At 39.4% G+C, this 24,031-nt stretch overlaps 1 protein-coding gene across 1 annotated transcript in view; it reads left to right on the top strand.

Annotated features, from left to right (window-relative positions):
* LOC139468517 (chondroitin sulfate N-acetylgalactosaminyltransferase 1-like) overlaps window positions 1-24,031 on the top strand; it is a 65,975-nt gene continuing 41,944 nt past the window's right edge. Inside the window, exon 1 of the mRNA XM_071250520.1 lies at window positions 1-114. The gene's annotated coding sequence lies outside the window, so the exon portion shown is untranslated. The remainder of the gene's footprint in view (window positions 115-24,031) is intronic.

Here is a 24,031-nt window from a genome sequence, read left to right as displayed (position 1 = left end):
TACATTTCACGCATGGAGGGCGACGATTGAAAGCAAATAAGCGCATGAGTTTGTGTTCGAGAGACTCTGGACTTTTAAAAGACACCGCTGGGTTAATATCTGTGAAATGACGAGGTGAGTCGTGTGTCTTTTATTAGATGCGATTTAGAATTGCTCGGGGCCGAGTTTCAGCGCCGAGCGTTCCGCAACGGATCGTGACTCTGACAGCACGGCAGGAAAAAACTTTCCAACTCTGTTATCGGTGCTTATTGAAAGTGATTAATAGCTTCTGGTCGGCTCTTTGAACTATGCTTCGGATGGAACTAGTGGTATTGTTAATTCATCAGCTAGTGTCTATTTGGGTTGTATTTGCTCTGTGTCTTGTTGCCAGCGCCATGTCGGCAACATGTGTGCGAGGTTTCGGAGAGTGAAAATGTAAACAAATCGCTTCACGTAGCAAATATCCGCTGACAAGCATCCGCTCTCCTATTGTTCTACATCCCCTTGCGGGACACTCAACTGACCAACACCATGACGACTCACAAGTGTGGTAGCAATCTTAATTTATCATCGCTCAGGAACAAGCTCAATGTGTAGCTGCAAGATACACGTCAAATAGGACAGTTCAGCTTGGTGTGAACAGCTGATTTGCTCTCACAGCTTATCTTTGAAACGTTTCTCACTAGAACAAATTCTTAATATATCACACTTGCTATCCACTTCTTGACTCGTCTCTCCACTGACTGATAAAAGTCATTAGTTTTTAATCGTTCTGGATGTGGCTACTGTGCCATCTGCCTCTTCATTAACAGGTCTTAAAAGACACATGTTGGAAAGTGGATTAATCCTTAATCATTATCTGTGCAACAGTATTTCTTAAATCACTTTCACTGTACACTTTCTGATAAACTTTGACCAACTATCGACTTTGACTTATTAAATTTCTTTCTGATAAACTTTGACCAAGTATCGACTTTGACTTGTTAAACTTCTTTCTGATAAACTTTGACCAAGTATCGACTTTGACTTGTTAAAATTCTTTCTGATAAACTTTGACCAACTATCGACTTTGACTAATTAAACTTACTGAAGTATGTTTTAGTACTGAGGCTACTAGAACCAATTCAAAAGGTCACCATGCTACTTTGGTAGATAAGGAATATTTACATGTATCTATGTATATTGTAAGACCATGTAAACGTGGTAATAGTTCTATATGCTGTTCATGTCCTGGACAAATCGCCCTTATCACACACTGATAATATAAACTGTAGAAATGTGTAGCCAAATGTGTCTTGTTTATCATAGTCTGGTTGATACAATGTTGCTGAAGACACTGTTGAAGTACAAGCAACATTGTTCTCCAGGAACTGTCCCATGTAGATATCAAGAAATCTGTATGAAGGTGTTGGGAACTTTTCCTATACTGGGGTACTTCTTGGAAGTTTGTTGTATTGACATCTCTCTCTTGTGACAAATCTTGTTGGATCATGATGCTCCCCTGGACATCTTTTGTTTGTTTGTTTGTTTGTTGTTTAACATCGCACTCAGCAATATTCCAGCTCTATGACAGCGGTCTGTAAATAATCTAGTCTGGACCAGACAATCCAGTGATTGACATCATGAGCATCGATCCAGACAATTGAGCCCGATGACATGCATCAACCAAGTCAGCAAGCCTTACCACCCGATCCCGTTAGTTGCCTTTTATGACAAGCATAGTCTCCTTTTATGGCAAGCATGGGTTGCTGAAGACCTATTCTACCCCGGATCTTCAGACATCTTCAGTATTTGCCTTTGTCTGTCTATGATGGAATGTTTCTTTATGAATAGGTCGGTCTTCAAGCATGTCAAGTGTTGCATTTGTTTCAGTTTAATATTTACATAATATTATGTTAAAAATCAATAATTAAGCAGCCCCCTGTCAAGATAATCGGCAAGGTCAGAGCATGAAGAAAAGCTGATATTTTTTAAGTCTTATGCAAGTTTTGTTTGTTTGTTGTTTAATGCTGCACTCTGCAATATTCCAGCTATGTGATGGCTTTCAGTAAATAATCAAATCTGGAACAGGCAATCCAGTGATTGACATCATGATCATTGATCTACGCAATTGGGATATGATGACATGTATCAACCAAGTCAGCGAGCCTGACCACCTCATCCTGTTAGTTGCCTTTTTACGTCAAGCATGGGTTGCTGAATACCTATTCTAACCCGGATCTTCACAGGACATTATGCATGTAGTAATATGATTTGAATACTTCTGTTTCACAAGTTATGACAACCTAATAAAAACAGAAGTAGGTCATAGTGACCTAAATTCAATGAGTTTCAGTTGCTATGTTGTCATACATTGAAAACGTCCTTGGAAAAAATATATTTGGTTATATGATATATAGCCCATGGAAATGTTCTTGAAATAGTTATTACCAATATTGAAGGTCAGATTTACTACTCTCAAGGTCATATGCTGAATGATGTATTATTATGTTTGTGTTTACTGCAGGCAGATGAAATAGAATATATTCAACTTAGGTACCGGTAGGCATTAAAGTGTTGTTGTTTAGGGTGACCTTCATTTGTAAGGTAGTTCTGCTTCTCTGTGTACTGAACATGCTGAACCAACTCACTGTGTTTGTAGGAGTTCACACCATGTTTCCAACTACAACTAGTGAGAGGTCATGGCAGTACCACTACATGTATTAGGATTCATCCTCATGCCTTGGCTGGAGTGATTGTGTCCTTAGTGTCAATAAATCTTCTGGAGACAGTACATAAATGAAATTGTCCTCAACGTGTGTGGGGCTGTAATTCTGAACACACATGTTCCTCAGTGGGTGGGACTCCACATCGGCCAGGGTCACTAACGCAGGGTGGAGCATAAAGACAAGACTGATGACCTTATGTCACTTGATGCCGTTATGGGGGACAGTCACAGGCAAGGTTCAGCTTGGATTGTGAAGAATTCTTATTGTCTCTCAATGCACTTATCTCTGGTTGTCTCTCAATGTCCTGCCCTGTGTGTCCCTGATTGTCTCACAATGCTCCCTACATCCCTGATTGTCTCCCAATGCCCTGTTTATCCCTGATTATCTCACAATGCCCTGTTTATCCCTGATTGTCTCACAATGCCTTGTTTATCCCTGATTATCTCACAATGCCCTGTAAATCCCTAATTGTCTCACAGTGCCCTGTTTATCCCTGATTGTCTCACAATGCCCTGTTTATCCCTGATTATCTCACAATGCCCTGTAAATCCCTAATTGTCTCACAATGCCCTGTTTATCCCTAATTGTCTCCCAATGCCATGTTTATCCCTCATTGTCTCACAATGCCCTTTTTATCCCTGGTTGTCTCACAATGTCCTGTTTATCCCTGATTGTCTCACAATGCTCTGTCCTTCCCTGACAGGACATGGTAAACAGGGTTAATTTGGTGTGTCCCACCACAGGTGCCTTACCATTTAATACCAATATGTATGCTTGTAACGTTTATGTTTGTGTGTGTCAATACCATCGTACTCTTTGCTCTTCACGATAGGAGTGCAACCATTAACATGATTAAAGCATGTTCTATATTTCTGGTTTCTCATGACCTGTCTGCCCCTAAAACTGACCCCCGCCCCGAATATTTAATACTTTTTAAGCAGCATTAAGAATCAGCCTTTTCAACTTATTCAAATTTTGTTTTTGCACTGGATTCCAACTTTTTGAACATGCCATTCATAGTGTGTCAGATTCACAAGGGAGTCTCACCTATTGGTTATCATGGCCTTTGACCCATCTCTTGATACCTTGAGCTGCCACGTGGTCAGAAGAGATCACATGGTACATCAGAGTTGTTAAACCTTACAGAGATTGTAACCTACTTGAAACTAAAAAAGCAATGCAGTCTTCCTTCTACCCCATCTGTTTCGAAAAAAAGTTTAACTGGATTGATTCGTTGGTTGATTGATGTTTAACGTCATACTCAGCAATATTCCAGCTATATGACAGTGGCCTGTAATAAAATCAAGTCTGGACCAGACAATCCAGTGATTCACATCACGAGCATCGATCTATGCAATTGGGACACCGTGACATGAATCAACCAAGTCAGCGTGCCTGACCACCCGTTCCCGTTAGTCGCCTCTTACGACAAGCATAGTCGCTTTTTAAGGCAAGCATGGGATGCTGAAGACCTATTCTACCCCGGATCTTCACGGGATTGTATGGGTTGCTGAAGACATATTCTACCCTGGATCTTCACAGGTCCTAAGTGGACTAATCAACTATGGATTCATGGTTGGTGTGTGCTGGCAATATATCGGATAAAACACACTCTTGATCTAATAATCTGGAAAGTTGTCAATTCAGACAATTTCCGTGTACTACTATTGCAGTGTGTGACATTGAGTGCAGCACTACTCCATGTGTCACCAGGTCTGTCCCTTTAACTACAGTAGCCAATATGTTGGTTTTCTTACTGAATTTCGATTGATACATTGTTATTGATATTTTGATTTGTTTGTGATACTATTGTATTTTCAACAACAAAATTAATCTGTTACCGTCAGACAATGCTAATATGTATCATTATAGGAGAACATGTACTGCAATTAAGGAACAACCCTCCATATTGTTGATGGGGCCTGGAGAGAGTTTGTTTGAGCATGTTAAGAGCCAAATACGTTTTTCAGTATCAGAATGAAGGAGGCCAAAAATTGTTGTTTGTTTTACTTAGAACACACTAGTTTTCAGAGTATTTATGTCTTGTGAATGATTTAGTCTTTTTTAGAAAAGAAAAATGATGACAAATTATTTTCCCAGAATTTTTTTCAGGACAGACTATTTTTTTCTTTAAAAAAAACAGGATGTCAAATGGTGGTCCCCTAGCTGGTGAAATGATGGATCATGACATTGCTACTGTAGGTCTGGGTTGGTTCAATTTGTGTATTCATGTGATATAGCTCTGATGGTTCTGGAGGCACGGTCAGACCAGTCGTCTAAGGCGCCGTGATTCGCTGTGCAGAATTGCGTGCCTTGGGCATGCCAGAAACCTATGATTGTGGGTTCGAATCCCGGTTCACCCCTATATGTTTCTAGATTTGTCAGTACCATACTCATGCTCGTGGGTTTCACCGAAGTGGTAAACGTCCGAGACCTGCATTACTTTGGGCTTTCCTCCCACATTAAGCTGACACGCCGCGATATAACTGGAATAATGTTAAAAGCGGCGTTAAACACAACTCACTCACTCACTCACTCACTCACTCACTCACTGATGGTTCTTCTGAGGGTGTTAAACCTTACCCACTCACTCACTCACTCACTCACTCACTCACTCTTGTATATGAGTGGAATTTGTCATAACTTCGCAACAGACTTTTTGTAGGCACAGGAGGAAATTCAACAGGGCTTTGCTTCAGTGCTTTCTCAAAGTATCAGCTCTCATAAAAACATTCCTGTTCCAAGGATTTACTGTGTAATTAGTATGTTAATAAGTCTTGTAAAATAGGTCTGAGCAGGAATGTATCGAGTCAGCAACTTGCAGTGCTGAATGTGGGCTAGCCACCACCATGGTTGTGTGTGTGTGTGTGTGTGTGTGTGTGTGTGTGTTTGCATCTGTGCACCTGTGTGTGAGTGCATGCATGCATGTGTTGTGTTGTGTTGATGTGTGTGCATCCATGTGTGATTTTGTGAGTGTTGGTGTGTGCATGTATGTGTAGGTATGTGTGTGTGAGTGCGTGTGTGTGTCTGTGTGTGTTGTGAGTGTTGGTGTGTGCATGTGTGTCTGCATGCATGCATTTGTCTGTGTGTCTGCATGTGTGTGAGTGCATGCATGCATTGTGTATGGATGTGTGTGTGTGTGTGTGTTGTCTTGTGTTGATGTGTGTGCATCCATGTGTGACTTTGTGAGTGTTGGTGTGTCTGTGTGTGTTGGTGTGTGCATGTGTGTCTGCATGCATACATTTGTCTGTGTGTCTGCATGTGTGTGAGTGCATGCATGCATTGTGTATGGATGTGTTGTGTGTGTGTTGTGTGTGTGTGTGTGTGTCTGTCTGTCTGTGTGTGTGTGTGTGTGTGTGTGTGTGTGGATGTGTGTGTGTGTGTGTGTGTGTGTGTGTGTGTGTGTGTGTGTGTGTGTGTGTGATATCTGGAGATCTGGAGGGCTTCCCACAGCTTTCTGAATGGACACCCACACATTGATGGGGCCACATATGACCAGGGTCTTGGCTTATTGTTTCCACGTGATATGTTCAGTGTATTTTCTTAACCTGAATTGGGCAATCAGAAATGTTTTAGCCATAGTTGGGGCTTCACAGTTGAAAGTTGGCCAGTCTCTGTTTCCCCTGTCAGGCGGTGCAGAAGTGTGGAACTAATTTGGAGTGAAATCGGCTTGGTTAGATAACTGATGAATTCTGACCTTTTTCACTTCTTCCTTTGTGGGCGCCTTGGTGACTTGTTTGGTCACCTTGTTTGAGTTTATCCATTGTGAAGTGGTTGGCAGGGGGATAGTATTTGGCCGAGGTAGTGGGAGTAAAAGGGTTAATGTGTTGTGGCTCAGATTACCTAGCCAACCATTATCATTATAAGCGTGTGTTTTGTTATGAAGTTTTATATTTCAAACATTTCTTTCCAGCTAAATAGACTTGCCAATTTGTATCATCTAGACTGGTGTTGATTAAATTAAATGCAGATATTTCTCAGTCATAGTCATGAAGTTAAAGTACTGTTACTTGATTACAAAGATGCCAAGGTCAAGGTCACAGCAGTTTTTTGTGTGTAAATATAAGTGTGTAAGTATTAGTGTGTAAGTATCAGTGTGTATCAGTGTGTAAGTATTAGTGTGTATCAGTGTGTAAGTATTAGTGTGTAAGTATCAGTGTGTAAGTATTAGTGTGTATCAGTGTGTAAGTATTAGTGTGTATCAGTGTGTAAGTATTAGTGTGTAAGTATCAGTGTGTAAGTATTAGTGTGTAAGTATCAGTGTGTAAGTATTAGTGTGTAAGTATTAGTGTGTAAGTATTAGTGTGTATCAGTGTGTAAGTATTAGTGTGTATCAGTGTGTAAGTATTAGTGTGTAAGTATCAGTGTGTAAGTATTAGTGTGTAAGTATCAGTGTGTAAGTATTAGTGTGTAAGTATTAGTGTGTAAGTATTAGTGTGTATCAGTGTGTAAGTATTAGTGTGTATCAGTGTGTAAGTATTAGTGTGTAAGTATCAGTGTGTAAATATAAGTGTGTAAGTATTAGTGTGTAAGTATCAGTGTGTATCAGTGTGTAAGTATTAGTGTGTATCAGTGTGTAAGTATTAGTGTGTATCAGTGTGTAAGTATTAGTGTGTAAGTATTAGTGTGTAAGTATTAGTGTGTATCAGTGTGTAAGTATTAGTGTGTAAGTGTTAGCGTGTAAGTATTAGTGTGTAAGTATTAGTGTGTATCAGTGTGTAAGTATTAGTGTGTATCAGTGTGTAAGTATTAGTGTGTAAGTATCAGTGTGTAAGTATTAGTGTGTAAGTATCAGTGTGTAAGTATCAGTGTGTAAGTATTAGTGTGTAAGTATTAGTGTGTATCAGTGTGTAAGTATTAGTGTGTATCAGTGTGTAAGTATTAGTGTGTAAGTATCAGTGTGTAAGTATCAGTGTGTAAGTATAAGTGTGTAAGTATTAGTGTGTAAGTATTAGTGTGTAAGTATCAGTGTGTATCAGTGTGTAAGTATTAGTGTGTATCAGTGTGTAAGTATTAGTGTGTATCAGTGTGTAAGTATTAGTGTGTATCAGTGTGTAAGTATTAGTGTGTAAGTATTAGTGTGTAAGTATCAGTGTGTATCAGTGTGTAAGTATTAGTGTGTATTGTAAAGAATTCATATGTTATGCATGGTTCATGTTCCATATCGAGGATATTTTGGTCATTTGACTGCCTTTGAAGCTCAACCTTAAAAACAAAAGTTATGTACCTACAATCACAATAACTTTGAATCTTTACTGAAGTTTGACACAACTATATCATGTATATATGTTACACTTCATAACATTTCAAGATTGGATTTCGTTTTGATAGTTATATTTTGCCATATTGCCAGCAATAGTTGATAATTTTTTTAATAAAAATGTCCACCAACGGCAGTGGATTGTGAATACATTCGGTAGCATGTTCAATTCCCTTCATATATTTTTCATATCATCGGTCAAGCTAAGTGCTAGGGATGCTACGGGTAACTCGGGTACTGAGTAGGACCCAGGTACCCACATCACTACCCGGACCCATGGTTAGTCATGTGATGTATAGTTTAATGACAAAAATTATCTATAACTCTATGGTTACACTACAAGTCACTAATGTTCACATTTCTTTCTGACTATGCACTCATTCCTTCTGACATTTCATATGGTTGAATAAAGATATAACTTAAGTCAACTTTAGTGTATGCATGACCAGATCGTTTAATACATGTATCTAAATACATTTTGTAAGTGCTGTGGTTAAAAAAATACCCAATCAGACATTTTGTATCTCTTGAGACCTACAGTGGGTACCCGGGTAGTAAATTTGGACTCGTCCCAGCCCTATTAAGTGCCGCAGTTTGTCATAGAAGTATAAATGAAAGGGTTGTCATATATTGTCAGACTGTTATACACACCTATTGACCCTGTGATGTTGGGGAAGCTAATTCCTCATCTGTTCCTCCTGGACACACGATCTTACTGCCGAGACAATCGTAACTGTAACATAGACTTACAACAATCGTAACTCCCGTACTGTAACATAGACTTACAACAATCGTAACTCCCGTACTGTAACATAGACTTACAACAATCGTAACTCCTGTACTGTAACATAGACTTAAACAATCGTAACTCCCGTACTGTAACATAGACTTACAACAATCGTAACTCCCGTACTGTAACATAGACTTACAACAATCGTAACTCCCGTACTGTAACATAGACTTACAACAATCGTAACTCCCGTACTGTAACATAGACTTACAACAATCGTAATTCCCGTACTGTAACATAGACTTACAACAATCGTAACTCCTGTACTCCCATACTTTAACATAGACTTACAACAATCGTAACTCCCATACTTTAACATAGACTCATGGCGATCGTTGCGCAAAAGTCGCTTTGTGGAATGAGGCCCTAGACAAGATGAAGGTGATTGCCTCCTGCGGCCATCATCCTCCCTTCTTGCCTTCACACACATTCAGCATATACTAGGTGCTGCTTTCCTGCAGACCCATGATAGATAGGTTACATCAAGCAGATCCTTGAATAACTAAGGGATGCAACTCTGCAGAGTGGGTTGAGAGGGAGCTAACTGTGGCCCTGTGGTTTCGAATAGATGGCAGGATAGTATACACATTGCCAATACCAGGGTTAGGAATGAATTCCTATTTTCACTAGTCTGTTAAAATGATATTCTATGGAGTTGCCAAGAGTGGTGGTCTACAATGAAATATCACCAGTCCTTCCTTAATTGTCTCTGACAAATGTTAGTTTCAAATCGTGATACTATATATATAAACCAGACATTTAGGACAAACAGCTGGTTTATCACTTCCTGAAGAAATGTGTTTTTCTAATATTTCTATTTTTAAAGGAACTATTTTTTTCAATTTCAGATGTAGTAAGAATTTTATACAGGTTTTCATATTCATTTTGTAAAAGTTTATTTTTACATGTGTTTCAAAGGTGTGGGGACATTTTCCTGTGTAGACATCAGAGCTCCGGAAGTGGAGAACAAATGAACCATGTCAGGGCTTGTATTTTTTGTGTTCACAAGCCACAAACCACATCAGGCCTATCACATGTTAAACTTGTCTTCACTCGTGTCTAAAAACACCATATGTCTGGAGCTGTGGAGAAGGATTGGCCCATGATGTAATACCTTCTCACAAGTTCTTCACAGTCAACATAGTTATCTTACACACTTATCTTACACCATTATCGGAGTGGAATTAAATTAGCTGTAATCATTGTCTTTTTACCATGTTTATACTAAAAAACACTGGCATGGTTTTATGGGTTTGTCACATCTAAACTATGTGGATGTTGGAAAATTAGGCTCATTGTAGCGCTGTTTTGAAGATATTGAATAACATCAACTGTTAGATGTACAAGTAGTGTAGGAAGCGATAGGTTTTCAACACTCTGTTGCCATTGGGTTTGTGAAAACTTTAGCTATCAGCTCCTAGATTGAATATGGTGATATCAAACCATGTGGGCAGTGGGAGGTCACAAGCCTGCAAAGCAAATACATAATTGATATTATGAAACTAAAAGAGCACGGTGAGCAAATTGAGATTAGAGAAATCTTGAAAATGTGAAATTTTCTTCATCTCATCTTTTCTGTTTAAGGCCATTAAGAAATAGAGCTTTTGAATTTAGCAGGGTTAGGTTGAAGTGGTTGGGAAATCAAAATATATGAGTAGAATGTGACCTACCCAGATCTACCAACTCACTCACACACTCACTCACTCACTCACCCATCTACCAATTGACTCACTCACTCACTCACTCACTCACTCTCACCCACTCATCCAACCCACTCATCCAACACAACACACTCCTGTAATTTAGGCTGCGTATACATGTTGAGAGACATGTTCACCCAACACCCAACACCCATAAGTATTAAGTATGGAATAGTGCTGACTTCCTGTAGACCTCAACAAATGCATTAAAACTGAAGATTGCTATCATGTGACATGTGAGATGTCTGCATGGGCCACTGGTGCTTGTCAGCCAGTGCTGCTTTATGTCCACTCAAGTGTTTCTCAGGTCACAGATCTCACTTCCTGTGAGAACATCACGGGTCCATTATCAGATCCTCATACACCTTCCCTTTCCTGTCTCAGGCTGTGCTTCTAACACTAGTCCTGCACCATGACTGTGGAATTTATAGTTTTTAAATAATTTTTACTAAAAGCCTAAGGCAAGTCTAGATCAAACTAAACCAAGTCTAGTTTCCTTGATTCACATGACTGAAAACAGCAGAGGGGGAAAGATTCTTTTGGAAACAAAAATTATAATAATTAGAAAGAAATGTTTTCATAGAAGTATTAATGTATTCTAGCAATTGTTAGTAGTGTTACAAACTTCAACAGTAGATCTATGTACTATGGCAGTGAAGAAGAAGAAGAAGAAGAAGAAGAAGATTTATTGTACATAAATAACTAGTCTGTCTTACAGACCCTGATACAAAAATATATCAAATACCGATCATGCAAGTCTATAATGTTTGGCAAGTCTAAATAAGTACAGTATCAGGAAGAGAGTCACTGGGCTCCCTTTTATTATATTTTTATTAACATAACTGAACAACTGGGGTTTTTTTTGTACGATATGTTCATTTCAGAGACTAGATGTTGGTCTAATTAATACCCACAGGGGGCAGGTTACAAATCATGAACATGGCTAGTTATAGCGAAAAGTTACAAACTTTGAAATACACCATGTGATACGCATATTGCTATTGTGTGCGTGGCGTGGTGTGATTTGTTTAGGTTTCCAGAAACAGTTCAATGGACTTGATGGGACGTTTACTTCTTTAAGATCAGATCTTTTACTCCGATGTGATACCTTGATCTCTGCTTGAAGATTTGAGGACGCCTCAATAGAAGGTCCTGTCGGATGACCTCTGAGTGAACTTTGACTGTCCAATCTAAATTAGGGATGTGTGGGTTCTTTAGGCAATCAGATGTCAGCTGTCTAAAACAATTCGTCAAAAACTCCTTGATAGTATTTTGGGTGTAGATGCCATGTCACTCAAAAATGACAGAATGCATGAAATATGCACAGCAATATAATAGCACAGCTTTATTATTTTGCATTTAGAACTCCCCAATTATTTTCAGTTTCGAGATGCAGAAATCAGATATTCTTGTCTGAATTCTTTGCTCCGTCACTGATGCTGATATGCTGATCAGAAAGTTTATGGGGTGTTCTAAGATCTGTATGAACAGAGGTATCAAATTGCAGTAAAAGTTCTGATTTTAATGAGATTGGTGTTGTTGACAGCTTTGGCAATATGTCAACCGGATAATCAGCGATAATCTCCGATATGAAATCAGATTTGTTACGAACCAATGGCTGATACAAGTCCCGACACAACATCAAGGCAATCAGGTTGTATTCAAAGGTAGCAGCCACTGTAGCCATCTGGCCCTCACTTTTAGGACATTTTCACAATACGCATGATAAAAGGAATTGTGTGGCTGGCAGCCCTGTAGGGATGCAGGAAGCAGACTAGGGTAAGTCTTCTGGTTGTGTCATCAAGCAGCCCTGTTGTCTGTACTCGATGGACACCACCTTTTTCTTCATTGCTGTGCATAACTGTCATGGCCAGGCTTAACTAGTTTCAAGCAAGTTATGACACTGGTCTTGGTTTGAATCCCAGATTCCAGCTGATTATGATCCTTGGTCTCCGGGTGCCGTACCCATTGTCACAGGTTTTAAAAAAAAGTAAACATCTGAGACCTGCATCACTTTGGGCTTTCCACCCAACACCTTCGACATGAAGGGATGTGACTGATATATTTTTTAAACCCACCTCTAGGACTGCTGTCATAGACATAAGACACTGATGTCATGATGCCCAGCGGGGTGACCAGGCTGACATCTTCTGTAAACCATGATGTGCAGTTCCCCCTGAGTGGGTTTCCTCCTCCAACAGATGACGACATGGTGCCCAGCTGGGTGACCAGGCTGACATCTTCTGTAAACCATGAGGTGCAGTTCCCCCTGAATGGGTTTCCTCCTCCAACAGATGACGACATGGTGCCCAGCGGAGTGACCAGGCTGACACCTTCTGTAAACCATGAGGTGCAGTTCCCCCGAATGGGTTTCCTCCTCCAACAGATGACGACATAGTGCCCAGCAGGGTGACCAGGCTGACATCTTCTGTAAACCATGAGGTGCAGTTCCCCCTGAATGGGTTTCCTCCTCCAACAGATGACGACATAGTGCCCAGCAGGGTGACCAGGCTGACATCTTCTGTAAACCATGAGGTGCAGTTCCCCCCCTGAATGGGTCTCCTCCAACTAATGACATGGTGCCCAGCGGAGTGACCAGGCTGACATCTTCTGTAAACCATGAGGTGCAGTTCCCCCCCTGAATGGGTCTCCTCCTCCAACTGATGACATGATGCCCAGCAGACTGACCAGGCTGACATCTGTAAACCATGAGGTGCAGTTCCCCCTGGATGGGTCTCCTCCAACTGATGTCATAGTGCAGCACGTCCCTGATGTTTCCTGTCATCAGTTTTCTAGATTCAGACATGCAGATAATTGGAAGACATTCCATCTTGATACTTCACCATCTCACATTTCTCCTTGTGTTGTGTTGCTTGTCAGCCACTTTCTGCTGGGTTGGTTTGTCATGTTTACTTTTTGGTGACATCAATGGTGGATGAGATTTATATATTCAGCAGTCATGGCTTCATCTGTATGTATTCAGTAGACATGGTGTATATCTGTGTATATTCAGCTGACAAGATTAAATACATTCAAGATATTTTTTGTACCAAACACCCTAAAGGGGGAGGGTGCAGAATCTATACTACAAGTATAACATTGTTTACATAACTCACCATAGAAGGACTTACATTTTTGGCACAGTAAATAGAAAGGGATTAACAACAGCATTTGAAGAATTATGTAGCTACAGTTCATGCATTAATGGAGGTAGATATTCTGGACAATGTATCATGATTAATTTATTATGATTAGAATTTCTGCTGCAATAAAGATAATCATAGACATGACGGTGTACTGTGTATGTATATTCAGTAGATGTGATGGTGTATGTCTGTGTATATTCAGTAGACATAATGGTGTATATCTGTGTATATTCAGTAGACATGATGGTGTATATCTGTGTACATTATCTTGACATGATGGTGTATATCTGTGTATATTCAGTAGACATAATGGTGTATATCTATATATATTCAGTTGACATGATGGTGTATATCTGTGTATATTCAGTTGACATGATGGTGTATATCTGTGTATATTCAGTAGACATGATGGTGTATATCTGTGTACAATTAGTTGACATGATGGTGTATATCTGTGTATATTCGGTAGACATAATGGTGTATATCTGTGTATAATTAGTAGACATGATGTAGTTCAGTTGACATGACGGTCTATATCTGTGTACATTTACAGTCCGTTTGACTCCAAATGAGAACGATGAATTGCAAAATAACTCGAAATCCAGAAAAGTGTATGAAACATCAATACGGTACTTGACCATGAATACCCTGTACCCAACAAAATCTGAATTTTGTTTATTTTAAGACCCATGACGGATGAAGCTCTTTAAGAAACTATCATGTAATTTTGTATAGAAATGTGTACATGACACGTAGGGGGGACAAACCGTGGAAAGCACAGCGCAAGCACGCATGCACTGCACGTTCTGTGATAGGGGAAATGACAGAGCGTTAGAGGGGCCGTCTCATGATAATTTCAGTCGCAATCTGACTCGCTCATGCCATAGATCTCGTCGTCAGAACTGCTGGTGCCTGAACCGACTGCCACTATTATAGGTTGGACTGTTGCTGGCTGTAGTCCATCTCGTGACCAATAAGGTGGCTCTATCTCATCAACAACTGTGGCCAAACAACGCCTCCATGTTTCTACTGTTACCCGACCAAGGGATTCTTTTACGAGTTGTTCAGCGTCTTGTAATTTGAACGTTGTGTTCGATCGTCCAACGTCACCCTTGACGATGCCTCATACCAACTCGATTGGATTCAGGTCGCAGTGATAAGGTGGCAGTCGTAAGACAGCGTGACCCTGACCCTTGATGTAACTGTCAACTTTATACACGGGGTCAGGTTTCATAGTTTTGATGATTTCATAGACCTGTGGTTTCGTCCCTCGAGAAGGAAAGGTAATGTTCCTTCATTGCAGCCAAGTAACCATGTCTCCTTTACGGTTATTAGAGGTTGGAGTCTTGCTTTCTGGATCCTGCACACTATGATACGGTGCATTGTCCATGACAATGAGAGACTTGGTAGGCAAAGCAGGGACTTATTTATCTTTCACCCACTCCAGAAATACATTGCCATTCATTTCTGTGTGGAATTCCCTGTTGTCTTTGGCCTTGTATCTAAAGACGAGGTCACAGTCTGGGAGAAAACCCTGACTAGCAGAACCAGAATGGAGAACTATTAGTCTTTCACCCTTTCCCATTGGTAACTTTCTACCAGACTCCTTACAGTCACCACTGTGTACCAACTGACTGCTGGCTATGTGTGACGCATTTACCCATGTCTCATCTAAGAAGACGGGCTCATATCCTTCTTCACGTTTCTGCTTGATGGTACGAAGGTAATGATTTCGGAGACGAACAATGTCAGACCGTTCACACAACACAGCCCTATTTTCTCCAGTTATCTTTTTGTATTTGTAACCAAATGTATGCAACAGCTGCCATAGTTTGTACTTTGTAACACGTAAATCATGGTCAGTTTCAAGATGTTTCTTCAAAACATTTTTAACAGTTTAACAATTGCACGTCTGACTTGATCCCTCTGAAAACTGTCTAATTTATCAACCTTGCGTGGTTTTGACATGTTCCCTATCTCCTTGGTCTGACTATTTGTATCTCGTCGACTAAAAACATTTTAAGTGAGTGAGTGAGTGAGTTGGGTTTAACGCCGCATTTAACAGTATTCCAGTTATATCACGGCGTTAAAAACATTTTAAAGTTTCTGAGGGGACATACCAAGAGCTTTTGAAGCTCGTTTCAAGAATTTATTAATTGCATAAAAAGGCTTTGCTCTTTCTGCTTCACTTCTAAAGAAATCATACACATTCAACATCAACTGTTTAACATCTGCTGAGTAGCGCATCTTGTCATTGAATGAACACGGTCACTGTGTAGCATGTGCAGACCGTGCTTGCGCTGTTCCTTCTACGGTTTGTACCCCTACGTGTCATGTACACATTTCTATACAAAATTACATGATAGTTTTATAAAGAACTTCATCCGTCATGGGTCTTAAATTAAACAAAATTCAGATTTTGTTGGGTACAGGGTATTCATGGTCAAGTACCGTATTGATGTTTCATACACTTTTCTGGATTTCGAGTTATTTTGCAATTCATCGTTCTCATTTGGAGTCAAACGGACCGTAGTCATGGTAGTTGACATGATGATGTATATCTGTGTATATTCAGTAGACATGACGGTGTATATCTGTGTACCTTCAGTTGACATGACAGCGTATATCTGTGTATATTCAGTTGACATGACAGTGCATATCTGTGTTCATACAGTTGATATGATGGTGTATATCTGTGTATATTCAGTTGACATGATGGTGTATATCTGTGTACATTCAGTTGACATGATGGTGTATATCTGTGTATATTCAGTTGACATGATGGTGTATATCTGTGTACATTCAGTTGACATGACGATGTATATCTGTGTATATTCAGTAGACATGACGATGTATATCTGTGTACCTTCAGTTGACATGACGGTGTATATCTGTGTATATTCAGTTGACATGACGGTGTATATCTGTGTACCTTCAGTTGACATGACGGTGTATATCTGTGTATATTCAGTTGACATGATGGTGTATATCTGTGTACATTCAGTTGACATGATGGTGTATATCTGTGTATATATTAAGTTGACATGATGGTGTATATCTGTGTATATTCAGTTGACATGACGGTGTATAACTGTGTACATTCAGTAGACATGATGGTGTATATCTGTGTATATTCAGTTGACATGATGGTGTATATCTGTGTATATTCAGTTGACATGACGGTGTATAACTGTGTACATTCAGTAGACATGATGGTGTATATCTGTGTATATTCAGTTGACATGATGGTGTATATCTGTGTCTATTCAGTAGACATGACGGTGTATATCTGTGTCTATTCAGTAGACATGACGGCGTATATCTGTGTATATTCAGTAGACATGACGGTGTATATCTGTGTCTATTCAGTAGACATGATGGTGTATATCTGTGTATATTCAGTTGACATGACGGTGTATATCTGTGTCTATTCAGTAGACATGACGGTGTATATCTGTGTCTATTCAGTAGACATGATGCTGTATATCTGTGTATATTCAGTAGACATGACGGTGTATATCTGTGTCTATTCAGTAGACATGATGCTGTATATCTGTGTATATTCAGTAGACATGACGGTGTATATCTGTGTATATTCAGTAGACATGACGGTGTAGAATACCTTGTTCACTTACTACAGCAATAAACCGCACTCACTCATTCACTCACTCAATCACTCACTCAATCACTCACTCAATCACTGGAACATTAAACTTCCTTGCATCCCTCACTCACTCTTCACTCACTCACTCACTCGACATTGAACTTCATTCAGCCCTTACAGAAACATTATACCCCTCCATCCCTCATTCACTCGTGAATAAGATTAAACCTCCCTTCTTCCATCTCTCCATCCCTGCAGCCCACCCGTTCTCTCACTCACTCACTCACCCACATGAACATTGCTCTTCACTTGTCCCTCCATCCCACTCTCCCCCAGAGAGGGTTTGTAAGACCATGTCATTCGAAGTAATTTCTTTTCTGCCACATTTTTAATTGTTCATTTAACTTTGGCTAAATGTAAAAATAATTGCCAACACCTGAAGGGATGATGTAAATCACTCACTCACTCACTCACTCACTCACTCACTCACTCACTCCCAAACACCCACCCATGCACCCACGCACCCACTCACTCACTCACACCCAAACGCCCAGTATACATGCTATTCCGGTAACTATATGAATATATCCCCCTGGTGCCTCCAGTGGTCCCTCCACTGAGCCCAACAGCATCCCATCACACTGCCAACAGCATCCCATCACACTGCCAACAGCAGCAGAACAAATTGTGACCAGTTGTAAAGTAAAGAGCTCCCCAAGACATTCAGTCTCTCCAGGTGAAGCGGTACTTGCCATGGCTCATGACACCTGTCCTGACGAGTACAGGCCCACCTGGCCAGCTCTCCTGGAAGCATCTTATATTATCTTCTGACATTTGTACGGGGAATATGTAATGCCCTATCTATTGTTCCTCCCCTGGAGGGGGGGGTGTGGGGTGGGGGTTGATATTACAGTCAGATTGCTGAGCATCTACAGTTGCTGAAACAAAGATTATGGTGTAGTGTTCTTGTAAAGGGCAGAACAGAAATAGGAGAGCCAGGAACAGGGGTGGGAAATGATTGTTGGAACGTGCCGACATTTGTAGTTGGGCATAGACTCACATGTATTGCATATGTGTGCACAATGCACACAACTCGTGCACTTCCGCTGTTTGGAAATGTTTTTGTGGTTAGAAATGTAGACATTTTGATTAACATAAACTGATAAAGTACATCTGACTTAGGAAACTTTTAAATCTCTGTTGATGGAAGGGACAAGCATTGTTCAGGCAATAATTAGTGGATTTTCATTACAATCATTTTATGTGATACAGATGGAGTTTTATGTTTCAGTTTTGTGTTACTTGAAATTGATTATGTCATATCTTTGACTTTTATGACAGACTATCTTGAAGGATTACCATGGTTACAGAAAAAGATGGGTGGTGACAAATGGCTGGTGGCTATAAAAAGAATCAATTTATTGGGTGTGGACTGACATTTGCTTTCACTTATTACAGACTGGTGTGAAAACATTGTGAGAATGTGGTGAGCATCACACTGATGAAGGAAGTGAAATCTGAAGCTGCAATCGAGGTTGCATTATTGTACATTCAGGCCAACTCTCACTGTCGGTTGTTAAATTGTGTTGACTGCAGTTCAAAATGATGAAGTGATCAAAGAGATCTGATTTGTCCTGTATATGATGCTCGACAATGGCCCAATATGCTTACAAGAGGGATACAGATAGACTAACATCTAGTCTCTGAAATGCGCATATCTTACAGAAAAAAACAGTTGTTAAATTGTCTTAATAAAAATATAATGAAAAGGAGCACAGAAACTCTTTCCATTTTCAGATACTGCAGTAATCTAGACTTGCCAAACATTATAGACTTGCATGGGCAGACTAGGATACGGATACAATGTGAACAAACTGGCAGCAGCAAAGATTTTTCCGAATGCTTTAGCTTAGTATCATTATATTTAATATCTTTGTGATCATTATATTTATTTTCATTATCAAAACCTCCATGTTTTTGGCCACATATAAACAGGTGTTTGAGCCCTTGAATCATTCTGTCTTACACACCCTGATACAAATATATATCAAGTACAGCCCATGCAAGTCTATAATGTTTGGCAAGTCTAGATCACTGCAGTATCAGTATCTGAAAATGAAGAGAGCCACTGGGCTCCTTTTTATTATATTTTTATTAAGATAACTGAACAACTGTTTTTTTTATGTAAGATGTGTTCATTTCAGAGACTAGATGTTAGTCTACCCTTGAATCATTCGAGAGAGAAATGAGGTTTTATACCAATCAATGTTTATTACAGAAATGCTGAAAGGCCTTAGGCCTATAGTACATATCTTTGTGGATCGTGGGTGGACGTATTGATGTCTACTTGTTTAAGTCACTCATCTTATCATGTCTAAAATTCATTGCATGGAATATATATACGGTTTCATGTCAAGAGTGAACATTTTCCCAAGTCCCCTGATGATATCACCTAGTCAATCACCGCCATCATGACAAATGGACAGTGTCGCCCATGCTAACTGCTATCAGTATAAAGGGCATCATGATATTTGTAAATAAATACTATGAAATCATGCTGATGATGAGGGCGCAACTGCATTGATGCCAAATTTTGTACAGGCGTGGATACATCAAGATACGAATTTGAGGACGTTTATCAAAAAGTCATGTTCTCAAATGGTTTTGGTCACCATTTTTTTTCACCATTCAACCTTTTTTGCCAAGGAATGTATTCTTTGCTGGTTCAGATTGGCAGTATACAGCCAAGTCATATCTCAGCCATAATACAATTAGGGTGATTTGGCTTTCATGTTTTCTCAATTTACAACGTTGGACACATCCAGTCCTCTGTTTATCCTTAATGAATTTATCAGATTATCTATAACAAGCTGGATCCGTTTCAGCCTAGATAGCTATACAGAGGTGGCCGGGCCCACTGGGAGAAAGATGGGTGGGATAAACTGTCTGTCTCACTCATAGGGGTGTTTCCTTATAATCATATCTTGAGGCCTTGTCAGAAGCATGCTTCCATTTCCCTCTCATATCTTCTATTTACCCTTTATCAGCCTGTGAACTGTAAAATCTTGTGGGAAATGTAAACAGGTTAAGAAATAAACATGCCTGTATTCCCAAGCTTTTGATACCACACAATATGGTGGAGCATTAAAACAAGATGTGTGTATTTCATTGTTGACCCAGTATGATTCACTGGTTGTAACATGTTGTGTGGGAAGTGGTACCTTGTTTCACATTGGTGTCTGTTACATGTTGTGTGGGAAGTGGTACATTGTTTCACATTAGTGTCTGTTACATGTTGTGTGGGAAGTGGTACCTTGTTTCACATTTGTTGCCTGATAGATGTTGTGTGGGAAGTGGTACCTTGTTTCACATTGGTGTCTGTTACATGTTGTGTGGGAAGTGGTACCTTGTTTCACATTGGTGTCTGTTACATGTTGTGTGGGAAGTGGTACCTTGTTTCACATTGGTGTCTGTTACATGTTGTGTGGGAAGTGGTACCTTGTTTCACATTGGTGTCTGTTACATGTTGTGTGGGAAGTGGTACATTGTTTCACATTTGTTGCCAGATAGATGTTGTGTGGAATGAATGAATGAATAAATTGCTTTACCCCTCATAGATGTTGTGTGGAAGATAGTCTACATTGTTTCACATTGTGAAATGTTTCATGTTGTGTGGAATATATTACCTTGTTTCACATTTGTTGCCTGATAGATGTTGTGTGGAAGGAATGAATGAAAAAATTGCTTTACACCTCATAGATCTTGTGCATGTTGTGTGGAAGATAGTCTACCTTGTTTCACATTGTTGCCTGTTTGATGTTATGTGGGAGATATTACCTTGTTTCACATTGTTGCCTGTTAGACGTTGTGTGGGAGATTTACCTTGTTCAATGTCGCTGCATTTCATTCGTGAACAAAATAACAAGCACTAGTTATCAGCCCAAGAGCACACATCTAATGGGTCTCTGTCTGTTGTCGATGTGTTGTAAGATTTAGGAACACACATATAACTCCTCGGCTGACCATACCTGTTTCATATTTGCACAGCTGAGTATATTAGGAAACAGCTTCAAATCATGAAGTTAAGAGAGTAGGTTTTGTGAAATATCAAATCATGTCTTTTATTTATTGAGAGATTTACGACTGTTTTGTTATTGGCACATTGCCATGGTAACTAATTTGAAGTTTGTCACTCTTTCTATTGTAGTGATAAAATCCTTGATGGAGAATATTTTCTATTTTAATTTGTCAGTCTGATGTGATCAAGTTATGAAAGATCAGTGAGGAGAGCGGTGTCAGTGAGTCAATGATTGAGTGAGTGGACGAGTGAGTGAGTGAGTGGGTCAGTCAGTCAGTCAGTCAGTCAGTCAGTGTAACCAGCTCCCTAATGGAAATGCCTGTGTCTTTGATGATTATCAGTTTTGGGGTTTCAGTAAGGTGGTGGGATGTATAATTGTATTTATACAAGTTAAGAACCAGTCAAGGTCAAATTAGTTTGTGATAATGATTCATCTAGTAGTTCCACATGTACTTCACTGCTTGGCTAATGGTTAGAAGTGTATCAGCTGAAACAGGTTCTGTGGGATGGACTCTCCCCAGGGAGTTGAGAAAGCAGTTTGTATGCTGATCAGTTAACCAAGATATTGTTTGGATAGCATCATGAGTGTACTTTAGGGTGTGTAGCATAATATAATAGTTGAATATACATCATAAACAATCTTTATTGTTATGACATGTGCAGGAATATCATATTTATGTCATTTCAGTTTGGGACTGTTATTAAATTCATGACCTTTTGACCAGAAACCCAATTCCCTAATTCATCTTCTCAAATGTGGTAATATCTCTCTTCGTATGGTACTGTTTCTCCAGACAGTGTTATTTGTTTTGCCCTGGCTACGCTGATCAAATCATCGTGAGGTCAATGATGACACCCAAGCAAACCTACCTCCTCATACAGAAGGTCATATCCTGGTGGGACAGAGGCCGGTTTGGGATATTTTGAAGGGGTGTCAAATTTTGAATTTTAAAAATTATGTGAGGGGTGCATTCAAGTCAGACATTGAGATTAAGATGGAGAGGGATACTTATGAGTCTGACTGCATTCCATTGTTACTAATGAATGTTTTTGGTTCATGTCATCGTGGTCCATGTGTGGGGATCAGAAGGGATGAGGTGGGAAATCCCCCCCCTACTCACCTGGATCGTCCCCTTCTTTGAGAGGCATTTAGAAGCATTTTGCCCCCGATGTACACCTAACCCCTAGTCTGTCATACAGACCCTGAAACAAATAGTTCCAATACAGCCCATGCAAGTCAATAATATTTGGCAAGTCTAGATTACTGCAGATCAGGAGTATCTGAAAATGAAGAATGTCTCTGGGCTCCTTTTTATTATTTTTAATAACTATAATTTAACAACTGTTTTTTTTCTGTAAAGTATTTCATTTCAGAGACTAGATGTTTGTCTAACCCCCTCCCTCCTAGCATCATCAGGCACCACCTTTCAAGGAATTTCTTACTTCATTTTTTCTTTCAGTACCTGCAGTTTTCACCAAACATTGTTTTTTTTATTTCCCTATCAAATACACTGAAGTTATTGTATTCCTTTAATTAATTTCTACTTTCTAACAAGGTTTTAGTTAAGGGAAATATGTAAAACAAGACAACTTGGTTTGGCCTCAGATAAAAGACAGAATACTGGACATATTGAATCGAAAAGTCAAGTATATGTATTAGAATAGAAGTATATTGTACAGAGCATCCTCTGGGTAAGGGTACAAGCCAGGGCTTGATATATGGAACGTTTAACTTGTACTGGGTGCATGTTGACATAAATTCTAGTTGCACCAGACAAAACCGGGTTGCACCCTGGTCCCTACAAATTATCAGAGTTGAAACACAGGTGCCTAAACTAGACAAAATGTGAAGTAAAATCTCAGATCTCTGATGACTGTGCCATGATTTTACATAAATTTATGATATCTTGCTGTTAAACATAATAGGAACACATGATCTTGAAGTCCCAAAGTTTGATAATGTCAAGAAAGCATGACAAGTTACAAGTAACAGGGATTAGTGATGTAGTATGATAGTAAAGCTTAGCAGTTTTTAGTGTGTTGAAAGATCGATGTTGTGTGGAAAAGAAAGATTAAGCAGACACAAGTTTTTAATTTTTGGCATGCACTTAGTGCATGTAGACATAAATATTAGGTTGCATTTTTCAATAATAGGTTTTACTGGTACATGTTTTATGCAGCTCATCGAGCCCTGCAAGCATATTAGTTGTAATATATATTTGGCATAATAATACATTATATATTTACATAGAAACAAGCTGGACATATATGTAGTGACATACCGTATTCAACGTAATAAGTGCCCAGGGCGATATCAAAATCAGAATTAGGGGCTCTTAATAGAATATTATTTTGGTGAAAAAAAAACAGTTGAAAGAAAATTTTTGTGGTTTATGCAGACAGCCTGAAATGTTTATATACGACAGATACATTTTTCCAGAATTTAATTGCCCATAATTAAGGGTGCATATAACACATGAGTACGTATTATAAACGAATAAATAAGTCTTGTATACATTGATCAATCGGAAGGTGTGCTAATTGGGATTGTTCGCGAGCCAATATATTAGCAAATATAGCCGTGGGCGCTTATTGGAGCGGTACGCTTATTACGTCGTATAAAGTATATTGTTTGCTAAATTGGTATCGAATGGTTGCATCAAATTATGCCGATAATCTTAAAATACACACTGGGTCATGGCATTATATGTATTGACTGTAGTGTAGTCTCGGTGATATAGCAAAATATATAGTATCTTTTGTCTG

This window comes from Haliotis cracherodii, unplaced genomic scaffold, assembly GCF_022045235.1.
Source record: "Haliotis cracherodii isolate W230 unplaced genomic scaffold, xgHalCrac1.p SCAF_2, whole genome shotgun sequence".
NCBI lineage: Eukaryota > Metazoa > Mollusca > Gastropoda > Lepetellida > Haliotidae > Haliotis > Haliotis cracherodii.
This window is presented reverse-complemented; position numbering and strand designations above follow the sequence as displayed.